We start from the raw sequence: 23,926 nt of genomic DNA, 5'->3' as shown, positions 1-23,926 counted from the left end.
AGACTTGACGTCTATGGTACATAGAAGAAGCTGGTCAAAGTCTTGAATCTTTATGTGATTGAGTTTGATGAGAAAATCCGTAGTATCTTTCAAATAAGTAGACATGGATTGGACAAGAGGTTGCAAATGTTTGTCAATATATTTGCCGATGGGTTCATGGATTGAGTTTCTAGAGGAGACAATGGGTCTGAATGGTGGTTTCTCAAGGTTTTTGTGGATCTTCGGTATCATGTATAGGTACGGAACGTTGGGATGTTCTACAATGAGAAAACGTTTATCTCTATCATTGATGGTGCCTAGCTGTAGTGCTTTATTGATGATGGTTGACAAGATAAGAGAGAATTCCGTAGTAGGGTCTGCCGTAACACTGTTTACCACGCTGATATTATACTCGGCAACTAATGTGTTTACTGTTTATTTACCCTTGTTTGCATACATCCTGGATCCCAGCCTTATGTCCTCCTTTTATTTCTTTCGTAGAATTCCCCCTGACGAAGGGCTTGTCCCGAAATGCATCGGGGATATTTGCAAAAAATGGCTTACTAAACACGATGGATATACTGTAGTAAACTATCTCGTGGTCTGAATCCACTAATGTCAGTATGAACTATAACATACTACGGAAATAGACATATGAAGTCAATATGAATTAAAAAAGTAAAGAACCAAGCAATACCGTTTGTATCACTTTCTTACAGTGGCTCGTCCGCTATTGAGTGCTAACGTGAGGACGTCTTTCCAAGAGACGCGTATTTACACAGTTTCTTACACCTCAACGATTAGGAGGTGGTCTCACCAGCACCAGAGCACTTACACAAGGACTACCTGATCTATCATGCTTTACCTGTGAGTGCAACCGCCCTATATATTTTTTGTTATTGATTCCTCTAATCGACACGGTTGGCACCCGAATAACCTTCAAACATGTCTTATGACGACATCGCCAAACTCACTGCAAACAAAGCAGACACCTTTGGTTTTTCAACAGAAGAGACAAGCAGGATTTACGCTTTGATCCAGGATCCAGAATGCCTTATCACTAACACCGCTTCAACACAATCAATTATCAGACAACTTTTATTCACAGCAAAACGGGAGATTAACCAGAGATTGCATGCTAGTACCCTCATTCGCTACCACAAAGTGCAACGTATACCCAGAGGATTACGCATTCCATTGAAGTCAACCCTTTGTAAAAATAACACGAGATTCACTGAACGTTGGTACGCTATTTTAAATAAATGTTCTTTAGACCTCATTCTTCTGATAGTTGAAGAACTATCTATCCTTCTTGAAGAATTAGACAAAGAAGTGACGCAACTCAAACAGGACTTGAGTGAAAAAATGACTCCAGAAGAAATGACTAAAACACTTGAGGACATCAACAGTCAACTTGATAAGTACCAAAAAGAAATTAACGAAAGAAAACTACGTAAATTTAAGAGAGACACCGTTGATTATAAGCTAGGAGAGGTGATACATGGGCCGAGGTATACGCTACACGCAGACAACAAAGACCTTATAATCGATCTACAGATGGTGAAACAACTTCATCTGATGACTCACAAACACAATCCAGGAGACCTATACCCAAACAAACTGCTGGCCCAAGTGATAATCAACCTTCTACCTCAACAGAAATTTCCAATGAATCAATTCCTTTTTTAGGAAGAGGCTCATCCGCACGAGACGAACCAGGAGGTCCCAACGTAAGAACCAAAGATACGCCTATAGCGAAATCAACAAGGAGCCAGAGAACTTAGTCATCAACATTTCAAAAAAGACTCTAACACTACAAAAAGGGTCTTCTTTTGTACCAACGTACAATACAAACAATTTGGAAACCCAAGTATGTTTGTTCAAATTCATGCGAAACCTCCGACTTAAACATTTTTTCACCAACGTTATTGAATCAACTACGACCCAAGACAAAGGAACACTTATGGACTTACGTCCGAAAAGCAAATTCATGGCTCCCACAAGCCACAAAGTTCTTGACAACTTCGAATTAATTGTAGGAAAGGAGTTAACCCAACTTTTTTCCGAACAACAATCGAAAACCAGTAATTTGTCTGTAAAAGAACACAACACCATCCAACAATTATCAATGGATAAAGACATCACATTTTGCAAGGCGGATAAAGGCGGTGCTTTTGTTATCTTGGACACTTCTTTCTACATGGAAAACGTGGAAACCCATGTAAACGACCCAAACACCTTTCAAAAATTGACGACAGACCCTACTACGGAAATCTCTCTTATCTTGTCAACCATCATCAATAAAGCACTACAGCTAGGCACCATCAATGATAGAGATAAACGTTTTCTCATTGTAGAACATCCCAACGTTCCGTACCTATACATGATACCGAAGATCCACAAAAACCTTGAGAAACCACCATTCAGACCCATTGTCTCCACTAGAAACTCAATCCATGAACCCATCGGCAAATATATTGACAAACATTTGCAACCTCTTGTCCAATCCATGTCTACTTATTTGAAAGATACTACGGATTTTCTCATCAAACTCAATCACATAAAGATTCAAGACTTTGACCAGCTTCTTCTATGTACCATAGACGTCAAGTCTTTGTATACTTCCATTCCACACAACCTAGGAATACAGGCCATTGAATCCTTTTTGATTGATACTGACAAAGATGAAGACATGAAAATTTTCTTACTCGAACTCATACACTTCACTTTATATCATAGTTATTTTTCGTGGAACAACAACTACTACATTCAACTCTCCGGAACATCCATGGGAAATTGTGCTGCCCCAGCGTATGCCAATCTTTTCATGCATCGCTTTGAACTGGATCACATTTTAACCCAGGAGTCTTGGTCGAAAAATTTACTGATGTTTTACAGGTACATTGATGATATTTTTCTTATTTGGAAAGGTTCCCAGACGGAATTACTGACTCTAATTACACAACTCAATACAATTAATGAACGCATCCAATTTACTCATGAAATCAACTATAATCATATCACTTTTCTGGATGTTGACATTTCCATATCCAATCATCAATTAATCACATCAGTATTTACCAAAAGCACCGACCGCAATAACTTACTACATTTCTCCAGTTTTCACCAAAAATCATTGAAAAAACACCTACCTTATTCTCAACTTTTGAGAATTAAACGTATTTCATCAACGGATGAGATTTTCCAGGAACAAAGTCGTCTACTAATCGATAAATTCAAGAAAAGAGCTTACCCTGATCCCATTCTGCAAGAAGCAGTCAAAAGAGCACAAATTAAAAATCGCAGAGAACTTCTACACACACAAGTTTCCACAACTTCAAAGGATTCACGAACAGTTTTCGTGTCTAAATATTCAAGACAAAGCCAGAAAATCAAAACTACTATCCGGAAATATTGTCCGCTTCTACAATCGGAACCTGACTTCAAAGGCACTTTTAACGATTTGCCAATATTCGCTTACCAAAGAACTCAAAATTTACAGCAACTTCTCAACAAGAACCCTCCAGACTCCGCGAAAACATACAAAGGAACCATCCCTTGCTTAAATTGTAGTGGCTGCAACAACATCATTAAGGGTACGACCTTCATGCATCCCTCAAAAGGAACACCCATCAAACTCAGAGTTACAGCTACGTGTGACAGCAGCAACATAGTGTATCTGCTCAAATGCCCATGTGGACTCCCGTATGTGGGTAAAACGGAAAGAAAAATGAAAACTAGACTCACAGAGCACAAAAGCAACATCCGAACTAAGAATATCAAATCAACTGTGGCAAGACACTTTATGGAAAATAATCACAATTGCAGTCAACTGAGATTCTTGATTTTAGAACAAGTCAAGATCCAAAGAGGGAAAGACAATGGAGCTGTTCTGTTACAGCGCGAACTTTATTGGATACACAGATTGAATTCGGTTTACCCGCATGGTCTTAATGAACACTTTGAATTCAGCTGTTTTCTGTAATTAACCTATCATGTACTCTTATATGTATCCTGTCGCTGAACTTCTTAAATTCTTGCACTTTCCCATTGTATAATTCTTCCTTATCTCGTATTATTGTTGTTTCCGCCTATTTCCTTCTTTTTATTGTACATATGCTTCTTCTTGTTTACTAATGTTTTCCTTTTTTCATTATTTTTATTTATTTCATTTTTATGAATTTGGATTTCTTCATCTCTGATCACCCACCTACGCTCGTTAGTCTTTCTTCTAACCCTTTCAGTCACATGACTCGCTCGCGCGTTTTCACTTGGTCCACCACTTCCGGGTATTAGATATTTAGTTCCGGGTCTTAGCTTGCATGTCTTCACCCTTTCAGACGAGATTCCTATACTGCTTACACCATCGGCGCCATTCAGGTATTTATTTGCCCGCGGTATCCTTCTGGATAATTTTCTCCTCACTCGTCAGACTTACGCTACTTTTAACACCACGGGTTTCATAGTCACCGCCATTTGGTATGCAGCACGGATTATCCTTCGTTTTTTAACTTTATTCACCCCGCGAACGCCGACATTTAACCACCACCACTTTCTCGCTTTGCATGTTACCAGCTCCAGTTCTGTATACGATACGGGAACCATGTCACCCCTGTTTTTGTCACCAGCTCACCACCACTGTACCGTTAAGCATGTTGCTCACCTACTCGATATATTATAGACCCTTATGCGTCTACTCCGTTGTCACTGGTCCACCGCCGTAACACTGTTTACCACGCTGATATTATACTCGGCAACTAAAGTGTTTACTGTTTATTTACCCTTGCTTTCATACATCCTGGATCCCAGCCTTATGTCCTCCTTTTATTTCTTTCGTAGAATTCCCCCTGACGAAGGGCTTGTCCCGAAATGCATCGGGGATATTTGCAAAAAATGGCTTACTAAACACGATGGATATACTGTAGTAAACTATCTCGTGGTCTGAATCCACTAATGTCAGTATGAACTATAACATACTACGGAAATAGACATATGAAGTCAAATGAATTAAAAAAGTAAAGAACCAAGCAATACCGTTTGTATCACTTTCTTACAGCGGCTCTTCCGCTATTGAGTGCTAACGTGAGGACGTCTTTCCAAGAGACGCGTATTTACACAGTTTCTTACACCTCAACGATTAGGAGGTGGTCTCACCAGCACCAGAGCACTTACACAAGGACTACCTGATCTATCATGCTTTACCTGTGAGTGCAACCGCCCTATATATTTTTTGGCACCATTACCTTGCTCATTTCAAGAAAATAAAGAAATTGCATTTATTGTCCAACGCAACATATCTTTTGGATATTATTTCCGACAAATTAATGCATGATTAAAGAGGTGCGAACCTCCACCAACTACTGACAATACCTGTGAAGGGATCTGGTGAATAAACCAGCCCACATTGCCTGGAAGTACTCACGGAGTGAGCCTTTGCGGGACGTGTGTCATCCCCTTTCAACAGACATAGGGGGCGCACTCAAGCGTACTGGAGTGGCCCATAGTAAGGGACTGAGGGGTGCCGTCACCTACAGAGGACTGTATAATATTAAAATTGGAATCTGTAGCTACTTCTTTGGATGGTGGTGCCACGAGGAGCAGACAGGGGGTCAGCAAGGCTGGTCGGTGAGCAGAGGTAAGTACGTGTAAGTACTTGAAAGATAGTTAAGAGAGAGATATAAATTGGAAATATATTTGGTGAAGGTGAATTGCCCTACCTTGACCTATTGTGACTGGTGTAGGGTGGCTTTTTGAAAAAGCGGGACTTATACCCAGAAAAAGCAGGCTGCAGACATCCCTCAAGCCAGGGTGGGCAAGTTATAAGACAGGAAAGATATGGTTCTAGGGAAAGCCAAAGCACGTAAGGGACAAACTACCCGTGCTAAGACATCCAGAACCCCAGAAGAGGGAAAAGAGTCAGAAGGATCTAAACACAAGAGGGGACAAGCTGGAGATCACAGGCCACAAATCGCCATCTAAAGCTTCCAAAAAAAACAAAGCAAAAGGAACATAAAATGGAGCGTCCGTCACTAAATCAATAAGAGACTTTGTAGACAAACACCTTATGAAGAACCTACTAATAACTCACCCTAAATCACGGGGGAAACAAGTAGTAGATGAAAGCCTAACACTTCAGGTTGTGGAGTCATCCTACTTCTGCCAGCAGGAGATACCTAATATAAGTGGATTGTCGCTTGAGCCAAGATTGTCATCATCGCCCCTCCTCTTCACCGACCGTGAGTTATGAAACTCAGAGGGGGAGGAGAGTATAGAAAGCAAGCCTATGAGCATGAGGCCAACAAACAGAGGAGTTCAATTGGAGACAAACAAAAGTATGGAATCGCTACTAGTTATAGGAATTGACCGGACAGAAGGTTCAATGTCTAACCTGGAGTTGACGGCTACCTCAAATTCCGCAATGCTGGAAGTTATGCTGATCCTTCAAAAAACTCTGCAAGGCCTATTGGGAGTATCAGTGATGAACAATGACATATTCAAAAATCTGAAAGACCAGTTACAATTGATTGTGGGAGAATTTAAACAAATTAAAGATTATATGCCCTCGATTATAAGACCAGTTAGTGAAGAAATATCTTTGGAAGGTTCTCACCTTCTGAGGGGAGGGGATAAAGGAGTCTCTCTGCAAATTGAAAAACAATGTGTGTTTATCTCACGTTATCCTATGCTCATAAAGAAACTGGGTGAACCAAGGAGATATAAACATTATATACCCAGGTCAAAGAGACTGGTGAAAAGGTGTAGGAAAGGGAACATTATGGACATAAAATATAAGGAAAAGGAAATCACTAATTTAGAAGGAGGGCTCAGCAGGATAGATAAACTTCACGAAACTGAGCACAGTAAAAGAAATGCAGCGCCAAAAATTGGTACTAGAAAGTTAATGGAAATGGTGCGGATTGGCAGTGAACAAAATAAATTGCTATATAGGTCAAAGAATGCTAAAGCACAGGCACTGAGTGCAAACGAGGGGAATAAAGGTAGGAATAATCAGTGGGAGGCAATGAGAGAAAACAGAAAATGCAGGGAAAGAAGGGGAATGGGAATGGCAAGAAAATTCGACTAGACAATGACTTGCGGCTATTTCTGGAAATAATACAGCAAAAGAAAAAGGGAAAGAAGGTAAAGAAATTGAGTCCATTAAATCGCTCTCAACTTCTCTTCTCTTTCTCCAAGTGTCCAAAACTGAATGATATAGGGTCTAACGATTTAAGACAAATGGGATTCACGCAAAACAGCATGGGAAAAGAAATAACAAAGGTTTTGTTATATTCACGTCTGGCTAAGTTAGCTATGTTAAACACAGAGAAGGAGTTACTTAAAGAAGGCATTAGTCTTACCCCTAGACAAGAAACGTTGGAATGGGATAAAGGCAAAAAACCCTTCTTGTTAAATCATGCAGGGTTAGGCTGATAAAACAGGGATGTGAAGCAAAAAAGGATCTCAAAATTGTTATAAGACCCTATGCAGTGGATGCAGCTGGAGATGAATTAGCCCAAGTAAACAGGTACAACATGCTAGCACCATTAGACGATGGGGAAATAAGCTGGATGAGCGATATCGATTACAGGGCAGGGTCGCCGCGTAGCCTGGGCAGACTCTGTTGGAATATAAATGGATTTAGCAGAATATCAAAATCAGAACATTTTAAAAGGCTAATCAACAATCAAGAATTTGCATGCCTTCAGAAAACTTGGCTATGCCACGAAACCCCTCTGATACAAGGGTACGCACAACTAAACTCACCGGCTAGAAAGGGGAAATTTGGGCATGCAACTGGGGGTCAAATAACATTGATATTGACTAAAACAGCCAAGAAGGTGGTTCCCCTAAAAGTAACGTGTAAATGGTTAGTGGCAGGTAGAGTGACTCTCTTGTATCCCACCCCAGAGTATGAATGTATCATTATAGTTAATGTCTATATGCAGAGGATTAGAGATACAAAGTATAAATCTGAAATGGAAAAATTCGAAAAAGATGTGCAAGATTTAATTGAGGTACATCCCAGAGATTTGTTTATACTGATCGGAGACTTTAACCATACACTGGACCTCTGTGGAGTCGACCATGGGTATAAAGAGCTACTTGCAGCATATAAGATCACACCCGCTTGTTTTCCTAGAGGGGATAGGTAGCACAAGAAATAGCCCTAGGGAAGTTTCTGGGCTCATTGGGCCTAGTCTGTATAAATGTAAGGATGGAATTAGATCGGCCAGCAAATCATACATTTAGGATAGGTAATCAATTATGCCCCATAGATTATATTTTTGTTCATGCTTGGGACTTTGTACTCATTAGAGCATGGGTGGTAAAGAAAGAAAGGGAAGTGACCATTGGCCACTGATGCTAAAGATAGTAGGAGGCAATAATAATTCAAGTGACACAATCATCTCTCTGGAAGTGGATTACCCCAGACAACGTACTACTTGTTTATCAGAGGAGTGTTTGGGAAAGCTTGCGGCGTTCCAGCAGGCCCAGACACTAGAGATAATCCCTTCCACGTAAAATACAGGATGGCTCAAAAAGGTTATTTCTGATGTGGTGCAATGTTTAAGGGTGGATCTAAAAAGAAATAGCCATAGGGACCATAGAAAGGGGGGTATCAGTGTAAAAATAAGAACTGGTTTAATGAGGAATGTAAAAATTAAAATTGAATATAAGGAAAAAGGAAAGACAGTTAAGACTAAAGTATGATTTATATACGTTCAACAGCCTGCAGAAACTAAGGAAACAATATAAAAATACTGCTAGAAAGTACAAAAGATCCTATCCTGTGTTGGGGAAGATTATTGGATGCTATTGAAACAAGAAATGTAAAAATGTTCTGGAAATTAGTCCAAGATGACTCGGGTAGGAAACTGGGGACTATGAACTGTAGGTGACCGAAGCTGCATGGAAGAGTTATCTGGGAGAATTATGTGGCAAAGGGGTTGGTCAAGAAAAACAGAAAGATACATTATGGATAGAGATGGAACAAGATATTAGACCTCTTTTTACATTATCCAATGTAAGATGAATTATATCTAAATTAACACTTACCCGTGCAGCGGGCCCTGATAATCTTCCAGCAGTAATTATTCAAACTAGACCGGATTGGTAGGCAGATTTTTCACCAAAATGTTCGATACCATCCTTGACGCTGGGAAAATTCCGGTAAATTGGAGAGGGGCCATAATGAGACCCATCCATAAACGAGGAGATATTCTGTTACCTAAAAATTACAGGCTAATTAATCTCTTGGATATCAGTGAAAAGGTGTTTTCTAAAATTATTTTGGAAAAACTCAAGGAGTGGGCTGTTGACAATGAAGTGGTGACTCCAGAACAGGGTGCCTTCCGGGAGGGCCACTCTACAATTGTTCACTGCTTTGCGTTATGGGCATTGGCTTGGAAGTCGATGGAACAGGGGGGTAGTTTGTTCTGCTGTTTCGTAGACTTTCGGGCGGCATTCGACTTGGTAGATCGAAATGCTGGGGGACTTAGATATCCCCAAGGGGCTCCTGTCCATAATACAAGGGCTACATAGTAAGATTTGGGCCCAGGTTATTCTCGATACAGAGGGTACACTGTCACGGAAGATACTGATTTAAAATGGGCTAAGAGAGGGGTGTGTTTTGGCACCGTTGCTTTTCTCTTTATTTATAGCAGATTTGCCCGCCACCCTGAGATCGGTGCGGGGGGCAAGCCCAAAAATAGATGCAAAACATATTGCAAGCTTACTTTGTGCAGATAACTTGGTGATTATGGACCAAACAGAGAGAGGTCTGCAAAGAAAGCTCAAAGTGTTTGGTGATTACTGCAGTCATAAGAAACTAATAGTAAACTTGAAAAAATAAAGATTCTCTGCTTCAGCAAAAAGAGGAAGATTTTCAAAGTTAATGAGTATAAATATCTAGGAATCTGGTTTGAGAAATCTATGATGTGGAAAGTTCACCTGGATGCACTAAGAATTCTTACAGGGCTATGGTACCTCCCTAGTTCTTATAAGGTGCTGAACTGCTATACCCAAGTGGTAAGAGGAAGTGGGATGTTAAAGAAGGGAAATGTGTAAAGAAATTACTGTCCCTACCTAGATCCTCCATGATACAGGCTATAAGACTAGAAACTGGAATGGTCTCATGGGAGAAAATGGCAATCATGGCACTAATAAGATTCTGGTAACGCTTTGGTTGTGAAGAGGGGCAAAAAGTATCATCTTGGTGTAAATGTGAGATCCTACAGAGTGAAATTAAGTGGGCAAAGGGGGTCAGAGAAACAGTGACTATGGCATGTAGGGTACTGAGGGCTGATGTAAACCAGCAGAACTTTCATCCAACTATAAGTAAGACGGAACTTAGAACAGCAAGGAAAGAAATATAATGGGACATGGGTAGGCAATACTTGGAAGGGAAAAAATCGGTATGCTTTATGATGAAACCTTGGCAAAAAGGCCAACAATTCCTCAACATGGATATTCTTCCCAATCGCTGGTTAAGGAGAGAATTATTAAAAATAAGGATTGGGTTTAATCCATGTTATGAGAATGATAGGATTAAGAGGGCTATAATTGACCCAGAAGGGAAGTGCACCTGTGATATAGGGACAAAATCCAATATTTTGCACATCTTATTGGACTCTCTAAATGTTCTTGATGCATGACAATTGTGGTAACGTCCAATTTTCCTAACATACGAGGTTAGGAATCGTGAACAGACAGCAGATCTGCACGCATTAAATGTAGCATGTGCGATAGGGAGGTTTATGCTTGCAGTTAAAAATGTTCTTCAAAATGTGTAGAGTGGATATTTTAGCACCAGTATGGATTTGATGAAAAACACTCCAGTTTTGATTAATGATATTGGGAATCTAAACAATTGTTAGATAGATTGTATTTATTTTAGAAGAAATTTTAATTTTACAGGTTTGATACATTTTTTAACTTGAGCTGCTTTTAAACCGAAGACAGTTATGTTTGTATATTTGTTCTTGTTTAAATACCAACGATCTAAATAAACAATGTTTTATAATTGAAAAATAAATTGACTTTAATATAGGCCACCCCTCAGATCAGATTATGACCACTTTCTCCTGCTCCCATGCCCAGGATTACTGTGTGTGGCAATACCAGTCCAGTTTTACCAGCTGCAGATTTGCCCACAGTAAACCTGTAGGAACCACAGGAATAGGTCTTTCTGGCGGAGGCACATCTCCTGCTCTGGACGGCCAACTGACCTCACTGAAAACAACTAGTATATCTGACAAGACTTGCCTCAGAATCTGAAATAACTATGCAAAATAGGATGCGGTATTCCCAAGTCTGCATTATTATTCCCTATTCCGGTGGCAAATATGTTATGGGCTGGATTTAGATGAGGGTATGACAGCTGGAATGGGAGACTGCATATCCCACTATGCACACATTTAAATCTGGTCAAATCAGTCAGCCTGTAAAATATTCTTTATTTTGGTCCATTTTAGACCATAAAAAGACAATAAATAAATAGTCACATCATAAACCATTAAAAAAGCTCTAGAATTTAAACACAATACAATCACATTATAAAAACAGTACATCAGTACATGTCAGTTTGCGTAATTGTATCTACTAATGATTGCACATCTGATATAATTCAAAACAGCAACACATAATTTTACAGAACCAAGTTGTTGTAAAAATATGAATGCCAACTGGTGTTGCCTAATGTGCACGGACTTTAAAATAGGTCATAAAAATATTTTCCATGGACTTTCATAGAGGGAACAGAATAATATAAAGGGCACTTTTCTTTGTGGAGTAAGATTATCACAGGGGCATTTAGGATGGGTTCTAAACCAAGACCCCTGGACAAGAAAGGAGCTTAAAAAAGTGATAATGCTGAGTCTGAACCTTGTTAAATAAATCCTGCATTGAGAGTTAAAAAATAAAACAAGATGAGTCTCCAGGCCTGTGGACATATTCAGGTTTTAGTGATCAATCATTTTTTGCACCTTTGAGGCTTTAACTGCTCAGATTTTAGTGATCAGAGGGAAGGATTTTTACCCTTTCCTTAGACAAAACAGTGATCGCAAAAGGATTAGAGTAATAGTCCCTAATATGCAATTGTTCAGACAAATGTTTAATGAATTTCAGCTACAGAACCTTATCTGCACCATCCAATGCTAAGCAATCTTCCGTAATTAAACTGGAAAAGACTGCTTCTGGTGAGGACTAAATTTAATTCCATAAAGGTTATGGGCAAGTTAGGCAAAATCAGCTAAATAATTTAGGCCTAATTACTCATGGCCAATATAAGAGGCTACAGAGTTTGGAATAGTCAAAATACGATTCACAAATCTATTTTCCAAGATCTGTAAAGGTTCTACAAATGAGTGACCCTAAACCTCAGCACCATACAGACCTACAGGGATATATTCGCTTTTATAAATAAAGAGCATTTCTTTTAATAATGTGGCATCTAACCTGGCCGAAAAATGAAATAATGCTTCAACCATGCCCTGAAATTGTTGTGCTCTAAAGTTAAGTAAGTGAGCTCAGCTTAAAGAGCTAGTAAAATGAAAAATCAGATAGTTACAAGTGGGTGTTGTAAGAATCTTAATCTCTCCAACCATGTGTGTCCTAGATTTCATTTTTTGGGTTCATAACCTTCATAAAAGATTTAGAAAAGTTGACCCTTAAATCAAGCTGAAACATAAATGAGGTAAAAGATTCCAAGTGTAATTGAATCCCATTTGCTGTTTGGGCAAGAAGCACAGCATCAGCAGCATATAAAAAAGACACGGGACTGGACAAAAACTCATCTGGGGCATATCTTTCCCATTTTTAATTTAATGTTGGTCCAGGCCATTTATATAAGGGAGAAAGAAAAATGGTGATAGAATACATCCTCGCCGTACCCCTCTTTTGGAATTAATTGTGGCAAAATCACTATTTTGTTAATTTCTGATTTTTATTGTAGTATTAGTATGCACCCGCTTGAGGAGATCAACAAGTGCTTTCTTATCTCACAAGGAATCCATCATAGCCCACAATTTGGAGCGATTAACATTGTCAAAAGCACAGAAGAGGTCCATAAAATCCAGAAGTAAGGCACCTTCTCTGGCATTCAACATATTTCCCCACTATGAGTACAAGGTTGAGACATTGCTCCACCGTGTCTTCCCCAGGGCAGAAATTAAATTGGACTGGAGAAAGAATGTTATTAGATTCATCCCAAGGCTCTAAACATGAAAGAATGACCCACCCTAGTATTTTGGAGGTTGAGTACAGCTAGGAAATAGGCCTAAAGCAACTTGGATCGGTTTTCTCTCCTTTTTTGAAAATAGGGACTATGGCCACTTACTTCCATGAAGGAGGTATATGGCCAATAACAAAGGCATGAAGAACGTTTGTAATAAGAGGAGCCCGTATATCTAATTCTGCCTTAAATACATCAATACGGACTCCATCTGGGCCAGGGGCTTTGAGTGCCAGGCTCTTTTTAATGGCAGTGGTCACCTCTTTTAAGTCTATGGAGAGACTTAGTACCGAAAGGGCACACAAGAGCATCAATAGTAGTCTCAAGCAGCTCCCCTTGAACAATTTCTGAACCATTTCCATGGTCAAAAGGTTATGAGAAGTGTGAAACCCAAGATCCAGCTGATAATAAACATTCTATTTTAGGAGAATTCAGTTCAGAGAGGAAAAGATGATTAACCACTTCCCAGATGTCACGACTTGCTCCCTGCGTTTTCGTGTCCACCACCAGGGGGCTGAACTGTGGGGCTCTCCAGTGTCTAAACAAGCTTCCAGACCCTCCCCTTCATGTGCATACTGACTTCCGGACATTTGGACACTATTTGGGAATTGACATCCATTCCCAATCCATGCCGGGTTTTGTGGAAGCCATCCTGCTCATGCCTGAAACTCCATTTCCTAGAATTCCCTGCTCACTGCTTCATCTCCTCCCCTGCAGGCCAAGGATGAGTGGAGGAATTCAGCTCACCTGTGGCTGGCTGCTGCTAGCCTGCTCACATCTGATTCATGTGATTACTGTGAGCTCTTTTAAGCCCCAGCTCCCTTCAGTCCAGTGTTGGTCATTGTAGCTGTGTTCCAGTGAGACCAGTCCTTGTTTCAGAGCTTTTGCTATTCCTTGATTCCTGAGCTACAGTTAATCCTTGTTCCTGGATGCCTGAGCTATAGCCATTCCTCGTGCCTGAATTAGCACTGCTTGCAGTGCTACCTTGTTTCCTGAGCTGTAGTTAGTCTTTGTTCCTGTTCCTGGGCTTCAGCTATTTCTTGTTCCTGATTTGCACTGCTTGCAAAGCTCTTTTTGCTCCTTGTTTCCTGAGCTGTAGCTATTTCCTGTTTCCTTGAACTAGCACTGCCTGCAGTGCTACCTTGACCCCTGAAGCTTTAGTAATTCTCAGTTCCTGAACCAGCACTGCCTGCATGCTACTTTGACTCCTGGGCTTTAGTAATTTCCTGTTCCTGAACTAGCACTGCCTGCAGTGCTACCTTGACTTCTGAGTCTTAGCTCAATTCTTGCTCCTGCCCCAGCACTGACTTCAATGCTACTTTGTTTTCTAGATTCCTGAACCTGCGCTATTCTAGTATACCTTTGTAGCCTATCCTTCTGTATATCCTTTTAAAGTCCCTGCCTTTCTTCCCATTTCTTTGGTTCCAGTTCCTAGTTTGCCGTCTTTCTATTCTTCTGTCTTGCTTCTGTTGCCTTGTATGTTTGTTACCTGCTTTCTGCCAAGTGTGCACTGTGATTTCCTTCCTTTCCTCTTAAGCACTCATCCTTGCTAGCTTCTTGTCTATTGTGCTTGTGTTTAGTTCTACCCCCTTGCTGTTACTGCCATGCGTGTTCCTGTTTGATCGCCAGGATCCGTGGTAACAGCTGACTACCTAGGTGGTGTTTCTTGTTCGCTGTGAGTATTGTCTTTGAGTTGCATTTATAACATCACCATAGGTATCAGCTCCACAGACCCTGCCTTTGCATGCATTTCCTATATGTGGGTATTTGCAGTCAGCATCTGTAACAGCAATTGTGGGTGAGAAACTTACTGAGCTTCAGTCTTAACGTGTGGAGCTCCTGAGTGCTTTATTCCACATTCCCCTTTATTGTTAATGTTGTTTCATATATATGTCTTGCACATTCGTCCTGGGTGCATTTCTGAATGCTAAATTACTTTATAAGTGCCTGTCCTTTCTGGGTCTTACCCATCTTGTTCACTTGTACAGGCTTCCCCTTTGGATTCCTTTTCCCCCTCTGACTTCCTGTGTGATCCTGGGCAGTGCTGTACTCCTATCTGTGTACGTTTTCTACCCTGTTCCCAGGCCTTTGCCTAAGTCCCTGACTGTGTTCCTGACATTGTCCCGGACAGTCCCTGACAACAGAAAAGGGACTGGTCATTTAGCCTTACCGCTACTGCTAATTCATCCGAAGCTGATTTTTCGATTTCCATCTTTCTACAGGAAAGACCTTCTTTGTAAATCCTTCTGGCAAGTTTGACTAACACCTAGGGGATTATTTACAAGCCCATTGCGCCACTTTTGCGTCACTTTTCCCATGTTAAAAATAACACAAAAGTGGCGCAAGGGCCTTGTAAATAAGTCCCCTAATCTTTAGGATTGGTTTTAAGTACGCTTTTGAGATTACAGTATGCAACAGTACATTTGGCGTTAAACGATCAACAAGGTTGGGGAAGCTTCTTGACTTTCCTAACAAACAAAGAACTAGACGCCTTCTGGCAAAGCGAAATGTACTCATTTATGATATGAAAATTATCTGCTTCTAGGGATAAACAAGTAAGAAAATATGCCTCCCCTCTTTAAATTAGTTCTCACAAAAAAAGTCAGGGATTTATTTTGTACCATTTTAATCTAACACCCGAATTGGCTAAATATAGACCAATTCCTCAAAATCCTGGGATTGAATCTTTGCTATATCCAGGTTCAATGCTAAGGATACTAAACAATGGTCACTCGTGCAGTTACTCATGGTTGAAAAATCATTCAGAAGCAAGATCACCATATATTAATATAAAATTGATGGTGCTACAATTGCCAGTTCCATAAAAAGTGGAGAGTATTGGCCAATATTTGGAGAGTAGGCTCATTATAAATAACAGGTGATGTTTATTAAGAATCCATTGAAGGAATTCCCCATAAGGGGTATGGAAAAAATAAGTAATAGGATCACCTTTCATATCGATTGAACCACACACCAAATTATCACCAAATTTGCAACGTTTAAGGTTAAAATCACCTGCCCAAATACAGGAGTCTGATAATTTAGCTTTGAGAGGATATTAGTGAGAAGCACATAAAGTTCTTTGCCCAACTCGATCTGTCTTCGGTTGAATATAATATAATAACAACTAATTAACAGCAAGTTCCTAACACCCATAGGAGATACGACGAAAATTTGAAATCACATGGAATTATGTCATTCTTTAACCTTCAGGAGGTGAAATTTGACTGACACTAACAACGCCAGATCCCCTTCACCCATCCAGCAGTAGAAGGGGATGCAGGATTACAAAACATGTGAAAACCATCCACAACAAAATGTGAAACCAGCCAAGTTTCTTCTAAACATATTAGGTCATATTTACCCACTAGGATTAACCAGTCTGGATTATCAAGTTTAGCACATATATCTTAAACGTTCCAAGAAAGGACAGACACAGCACCATCACTGGATGCTCAAATACTGGAGTGGGCATTTAAATCAACATCCTCAATGCACAGGATTCCCTCCTAGCCACCAGGAATATTTAACAAAACCACATTATCACCCGATTCAGCTCTCCCATTCTGTCACCCAATATGCTTACCAATATGGTTCAGTCAATCCAAGTCCTTTATAGAGTTAAGGGACTCAAATTGATTGTGTGTTACAATTTTAAAGGCTCCTGAGCATGCCCCATACCCCAATGGCTTATGGCCTGGGATTCCATATTTGGCTGGCAGGTTTATAAGAAAAACCAAAGGGAGAGCCTGGATGCCTCATTCATAAGTGTATGTGTGATTAAGATGTTTCAAATTAAGTGCCACCAACCTTGGTTTCCTGAAGTTAACCACTACACAATCCATCATTGATTTAAAACCAGGATGAGACTGGGAATAGCCTGTTCACCTATCCGCCCAAGGGTCATCGCCGGTTAGATTGACTTCATGGCTTCTCCCACTACGTTCCTCCCTGCAGCAGTAAATCCTGATCAGCGGTCGTTTGCCAAAGAGGTAACGCCAGAACTGCAGTCAGCTACGGTCTTCTGCCTCATCATGCTGGGGATTTTTGACTTCCAAAAATTAGACTAAGCACAAACCTGGAACTCTTCACTGCAGCTTCAACCCAAGGCTCCCTGACGACGACAAACCCTCCTCGGACATCTTCTGCAGCCTTGCCCCTCTGAACTTTACCTTCTCTGAGCCTTCTCAAAATGTTTTCAAAGTCCGAAGGTAAGTTCTGACCAGACCCAATCATCTTCTTGAATCCGAACCACACTCCATCGCAGTCGTCCATGGGCCAGATTCACAAAAGTAATCTGAGACAAAATCCTAACTTTACGACTTTTGGTATTCACAAAGGGCATTTGAGCAGTAAAGTTAGGAATCCTAACTTTTTAGGAGTAGTAAAGTTAGGGTGCCTACACACTACATTGGTTGATAATCATATTGAGAGGGGATCCCAAATAACGCAAGCTGCCCTATGAGAGGCCTAAGATGACAGGACAGCTTGACCTCCCCATCAGACACAGAAGAGGGCATGGTGGGGGGGCACAACTGATGTCCCAATGACTGACACCGTGGCTATGATGACTGACACAGTGGCTATAATGGCAGAACTTTGTGTAGGATTCTGTTCAATTGTTGCTCGCTTTGACCCTCTAGTGGCCAGGCTTGACAGTATGGGCGGACTCTAGACCAACAGGGCATAGAGATGGACGGTGAGCAGGAACGCATATCTGACTTAGAGGACAGTGCTTCAAGAGGTCCTAAGCAGCTAGAAAAACTGGAACAACTTCTAAAGGCAGTTGCTGTGAAAAATAAAGACCTGAAAGAAAGATCCCAGTGCAACAGTATTGGCATTATGGTCATTGTGGAATTCACAGACATGGGCTGGCCGGATCAGTTTGTTAAACATTTACCTACAGACCTCCTTGATCACCAACATTTGACTTCCACGGTTGTGGTTGAGAGCCCATCAATCTCTTGGCCAGAGCCCACCTCATGGTACCCAACCCCACCCCATTATAGCCCGACTGCTTAACTATAAGAACCGGGACAGAGCACTTCATATGGCACGAGAACATGGTCCACTACAATTCCAAGGCTCTTCCATTTCCTTTTTCCTGGATTTTTCAATGGCCGTACAGGAGATGAGACGCAAGTTTACTGATGTCATTGCCCAGCTGCACAAGCACAGATTGAAAGAAATATGGCACACTCTATCTGGGCAGCCTGAAAGTTGAGCTAAACGTGAAAGCTTGATTCTTTGACACCACAGCAGATGCCATGGCCTTTCGCAAATAACTCAGCAAGGAGAAATAACCACCTTGGTGCACTTCACCAGAATGATCTCCTCCTGATCTATATGCCTCAATGAGTGCTGACCTCTTCTTACCAGTCTGACCGCTCTTTCTGTTGCACTCAATGCGCATGACTTAACCAGCAATTCTTGGTGACCAGTATGATTTTGACATGTTTTCTCTTACACAGACCATCTCATTCTGGGGAAACATCAGTATGATTATGGACCCAATGCTGTATTCCAATGGTGCGGCCCGAGTAGTAAAACCCAGTCACCTTGAATCCTTTGGGACATCAGCGACACATATGCCTTGACAGATGCGTGGCACTTAAGACATGCTACTGCTCCTGGGTACACATTTTACTCCACACTACATGTCTCATATAGATTATTAGCTATTCTCCAAAGTGGTTCCCCATCATTGGTGGATGTGCAGCATCTCTCTTGTATGTTAGTAGATCAGTCTCCGGTCAGAATGGTCCTTCAGGTGCCATATGGGGGATGCCTTGAATGTTACTGGTGCTTTCCATGCAATGCTGTGCTTGATGAGGTGTTTTAGTCTAAATTTAGAGATTCCATTGTCAAGTATTTCATGCTTAACCATAAAAAAGTTTCCTGAAACAGTAGGATGAAGATCATACAAGTCAACAACACACGTCTGACGTACGTGAATGCCACACAGTATACGTGTGGTATACGGTGGGAACATGAGGAACTGCCAAAGATGCGGTCATGTGGACGCAATTTCATCCATGACATGGGATTGTGCTTTGTCCATAAATTCTGGGCTGAGGTCTTGGAGACAACAGGGGCAGCGGTGGGATGTATACTTGCCCACACAATAGAAACATGCACATTGGGTCTCTTCCCTCGACCACCCAAGCGAAAAGTGGGTACCAGATTAATAGACTTGGCATTGGTTCTAGCTAAGCGAAGAATAGCGCTTACTTTGAAATTGGCAAGGGGCCCCACAATAGTGGACTGGAAACATGATGTGACACATTGGTCTGAAGCGGAGGGGAGATCTGTAGCTAGAGAAGATGTACGAGGTATGCGGAGACACCCCCGGCAGACCTCTGGAAAGAGGTACTAGACACTTGGGAACACCCTGAGAGATACCAACCCCAATCAGAGGCAACGGAACCAAACTCTGGTTCAGATAGTGAGCCTGATCTTCTAGACTGAGGGAGGGAATACTAGACCCCACATTACCTTGGCCCTATTACCCCCCAGGTGCTACACCACGGACATTCCCCACCTTGCCCTGAGCACACTTATGAGTACTTGATCCCTATATCATGTAACAGACTACTATACTTGAATGTGGGCAGAGGGTCTGCCTGCCTCCTAGACTGCCTTTGGACATACCCCCGCACGTATCCCTTTTACTCCTCACCACAAACAGACAGTTATTGTGACACACCACACTGCATAGTTCATGGTTTATGTTTACATTTATAATCTATCATTGATTTATGTCCCTGGGACACAAGTATGTAGCAGCTCCTGTCTCCAAGTAGGACTGCATCTATTTATAAGAAGGCCAATCAGCTACTGCACTGCAACTCACTTTGGTACACCAAACCTAGCAGAACAGAACTAGCTGGGATTACATTTGTGATGGAATCCCCATACTTAGTGATAGACAGCCGTGAGTGGAAAAATACTGTGAAATACATGCTGCATAGGTTGATTGTAATATACAATGTTGTACCAAAATGATATGTACCAAATGTAAAATAAAAAGCTGTCATACGTGAAGTGGCTTAACCTAAATGTCAATTTTGTCAATAACAATATTTTTGGGGAAAAAAGTATTTATGCTTAATACCAGTTCTGTTGCCCAACACACTACACTGTGGGATGTCTCTACATATATATATATATATATATATATATATATATATATATATATATATATATATATATATATATATATATATATTCACTTAAAAAACCATAGGTTTCACACATGTTATAGTTAGGTGGATATTTCACTCGTAAAAAACCAATGAAATTCCCCCGTTATAGTTAGTTCAGATAACTATAACTCACGCGCCCGCAATCCACTGCTCATGACGTCACATATTACATCACTCATGACATGGTCAGTGGCATCACTCATGACATCACTGATGACATCATCCTTGTGATAGAGTGGCGGTCGCGCGAGTTATAGTTATCTGAACTAACTATAACGGGGGAATTTCATTGGTTTTTTACGAGTGAAATATCCACCTAACTATAACATGTGTGAAACCTATGGTTTTTTAAGTGAATTTGCAAGGTTTTTTAAATGCTAATTCCTAACTATAACGTGTGTGAAACCTATGGTTTTTTCAGTGAATTTGTACGGTTTTTTAAATGCTAATTTATTTATGTATTATTATTTTTTTATATATTTATTTTACAATAAACTACGTATTAAACATTTTTTTTTTTTTTGGTTTTCACCGTGCGCGCACCCCCGCGATTAAAAAAAAAAAAAAGATATTTTTTTTGGGGGGGGGGGGGGTTTCACCGTGCGCGCACCCCGTGATTTTTAAAAAAAATATATTTTTTTTTTTTCTGCCTTCGGGGTCCTTCAGGGACCCCCTGACAAAGGCTAGGGGGTCAGGAACTCTCTACCCTGCCCCCTTTTCACGTTCGCCACCTTCCTTTTTCACTCTCGCACTGAAAACAAACAAAATGGCGGCCGACACTTCCTGATTTCAACCGATTCGAACGTTGACTAACATGTAACCACCAATTAGAATTACGCTCGCGCACGTTAGGGTGCTCGCACGGTGCGCGCACGGTGCGCGCACCCTGCGTGCGTATAGATATTGATATGCTTTTAAATGCTATTTTCTCAGGAAATACTGAACAGATTTACACCAGACCTGCAAAAGGCACTTCCTTGACCTTATGGCTACCTCTCTGCCAAATTTCAAGTAATTCTGTTCAGCCGTTCGGGCTGTAGCTGTGTCTAAAGGTCCTATGGGAAAATGCATGCGGAAAACGCGTTTTGGGACCCCCCTTTTTTCTCGGCCCCTACTTGACGAATCACCCCGAGACTTTCAGGGTAGGAGCTGAACGGAGCGCCCCATTAGTTTTGAAAATTTCGCGAGGATTCGTCAACCGGCGCAAAAGTTATTCAAAATAGAATTATCAGATTTCCTATGGAAACACGATCCTAACTATAACTATCGACTAGCGACCGCCAGTAGATAATATATGTATATATATGTATATATATATATATATATATATATATTATCTTCTTCTCCGCCGCAACAGAATTCGTCTAAGGACGGACACAGACCCAGGTTGGTGCTATTCAATTATGTTATTCCTCTTTCATCGACATTACGCGTTTCGGCTCGTCTGAGCATGGATCACATGACAGTGGCAAGTTCGAAATGTGCAAAATTTTAAGTGAACGGTGCATGATTAATTGCATCACGTGACAATCCGGCATGAACATAGAAAATTAACAATATTTCATTTGTACATTGTTGTCATAAAAACCTCAATATGTTTTTCTTTTTTCAGTTTGGTAACAAAATTACTTTTGTCAATTGACCAAACATTATAAGATATATTTGTTTACCAATATTTAAAGTGCAACATCCTTTAGCTTTCTGTTCACTTAAGCTTGAAATCTATTGGCAATACAAGTAAAATACCATGTAATTGTAGCCTATATGCAAAAAAATATATTTTTTCTGCAAAATATCGGGATCAATCCCTACTGGTAAACATAATCTCATTGTACATGCATGTCTACATTCATTGTCCATACGTGATGCAGAATAAAAAAGTGCTAAATGCGATGAAAGTGAAATAGTAAAAAAAAAAATACATAAAAACAATTTTACGATAATGACAAAATATAATTTTTACCAATTCTGTTGTGCCATGCTTTGAAGTAATTTCAGTTGGAAGTCATACTGAAGAATAACCGTGATTGTATTATAAAACGGGAATATGCATATCTCCGACCTCGGAGTATTGTATCATGCGTGTGATTAAAAAATCTAACATCATAATAATTTTGATGAAGTAATTAGGTAATAGGACTTGTGCAAAATAATGCCTGTATGCATAAATAAATAAATAAATATATCAGATAAAATTCAGTAAAACCAATAAATATCTGACAATAAATACATAAATACATATACCTATTATACCTTGCGCAATTGAAGACGCTCTAAAATTACCGTAGAATAAATATATTCTTAAAATCACTACTCAAGAGATAAAAACATAAAAACATCTGTCTGAATTTCCCTAATGATCTATTTAAACTGTTATTACTGTTCTACCAGAAATTACGTTAAGCAGGTGTGCAAATCTTCTGTAGCGTTTAGACCCCCGGGGTGTTTGGAATCTAGCTGCAGGATATATCTTGTTTCTAATTTACTCAGCTTATTTTCTCTAACACCTCCTCTCCTGCTTGGGGGACCACATCAATCATGTAATATTTCAGGTTGGAATCGTCAAAGTTGTTTCTCCCTGAAATGACGCGCCACTAGATATGTGTTATCCTGGTTTGTGATGGTGCGTAAGTGTTGCAACACACGCTTATGTACCTGCAATTTTGTGCTGCCTATGTACTGCAGGCCACAAGGGCACAACAGCAAATAGACAGCAAAATCTGTTTTGCAAGTTAACAGTTTTGAAATCTTAAATACCTGGTCGCTAAACGGTGTACTGTGAGTGCTTTTATTGACTCCATGGGAACATGCCTTACAAGTTTTACATTTGTAAAACTCTATGTTGGTTTGAAGCCAGCTGCTGTTATCAATGACTTCTGGACTTGTCTTGACCAATATATCTCTCATTGAAGGTGCTTTACTGTAGGTGATGGACACCCTCTGCGGTAGCAAGAGTCCAATCACTGGATCAGTTAATACCAGTGGCCAATTTTGTTGGATGATTTTGTGTAGGGATTTCTGTTGTCAATTGTATTTCATAATCAATCTAAATTCTTTGCTGTCTTGGGCTTTCTCATTATTGCTATCATTCGTATCAGTTTTTGGATCTTTTTGTTTCTCCGTCAGTGCTTCATCCCTAGTTAACAACATCGACTTGGTTATTGCTTTTTCGATAATATCTGTAGAATAACCTCTTTGTTCAAAATCTGATTCTACTCTCCCACTGCGCTATTTTAAGATCCTCATTATTGCTACATATGCGTCTTAGACGCAGCATTCCCCCGTAGGGAATGCTGTTGATGAGATGCTTTGGGTGTGAGCTGCTTGCGTGGAGAGTAGAATTTCCAGCAGTTTTTTTCCTAAATAGTCGGGTTTCGATTTTGTTGTTGTTAATGTGTACTTGAGAGTCCAAAAACTCGACACTAGTTCGGCTGATAGTCGCTGTAAAGTGTAGATTGATGGTGTTAGAATTGATGACATTTTCCAAAATCATTAACTTGTTCTGTTGTCC

The sequence above is a fragment of the Triturus cristatus genome, chromosome 4_2 (genome assembly GCF_964204655.1).
Source record: "Triturus cristatus chromosome 4_2, aTriCri1.1, whole genome shotgun sequence".
NCBI lineage: Eukaryota > Metazoa > Chordata > Amphibia > Caudata > Salamandridae > Triturus > Triturus cristatus.
The sequence above is the reverse complement of the archived record's forward strand: the minus strand, read 5'-3'. Positions refer to the sequence as shown.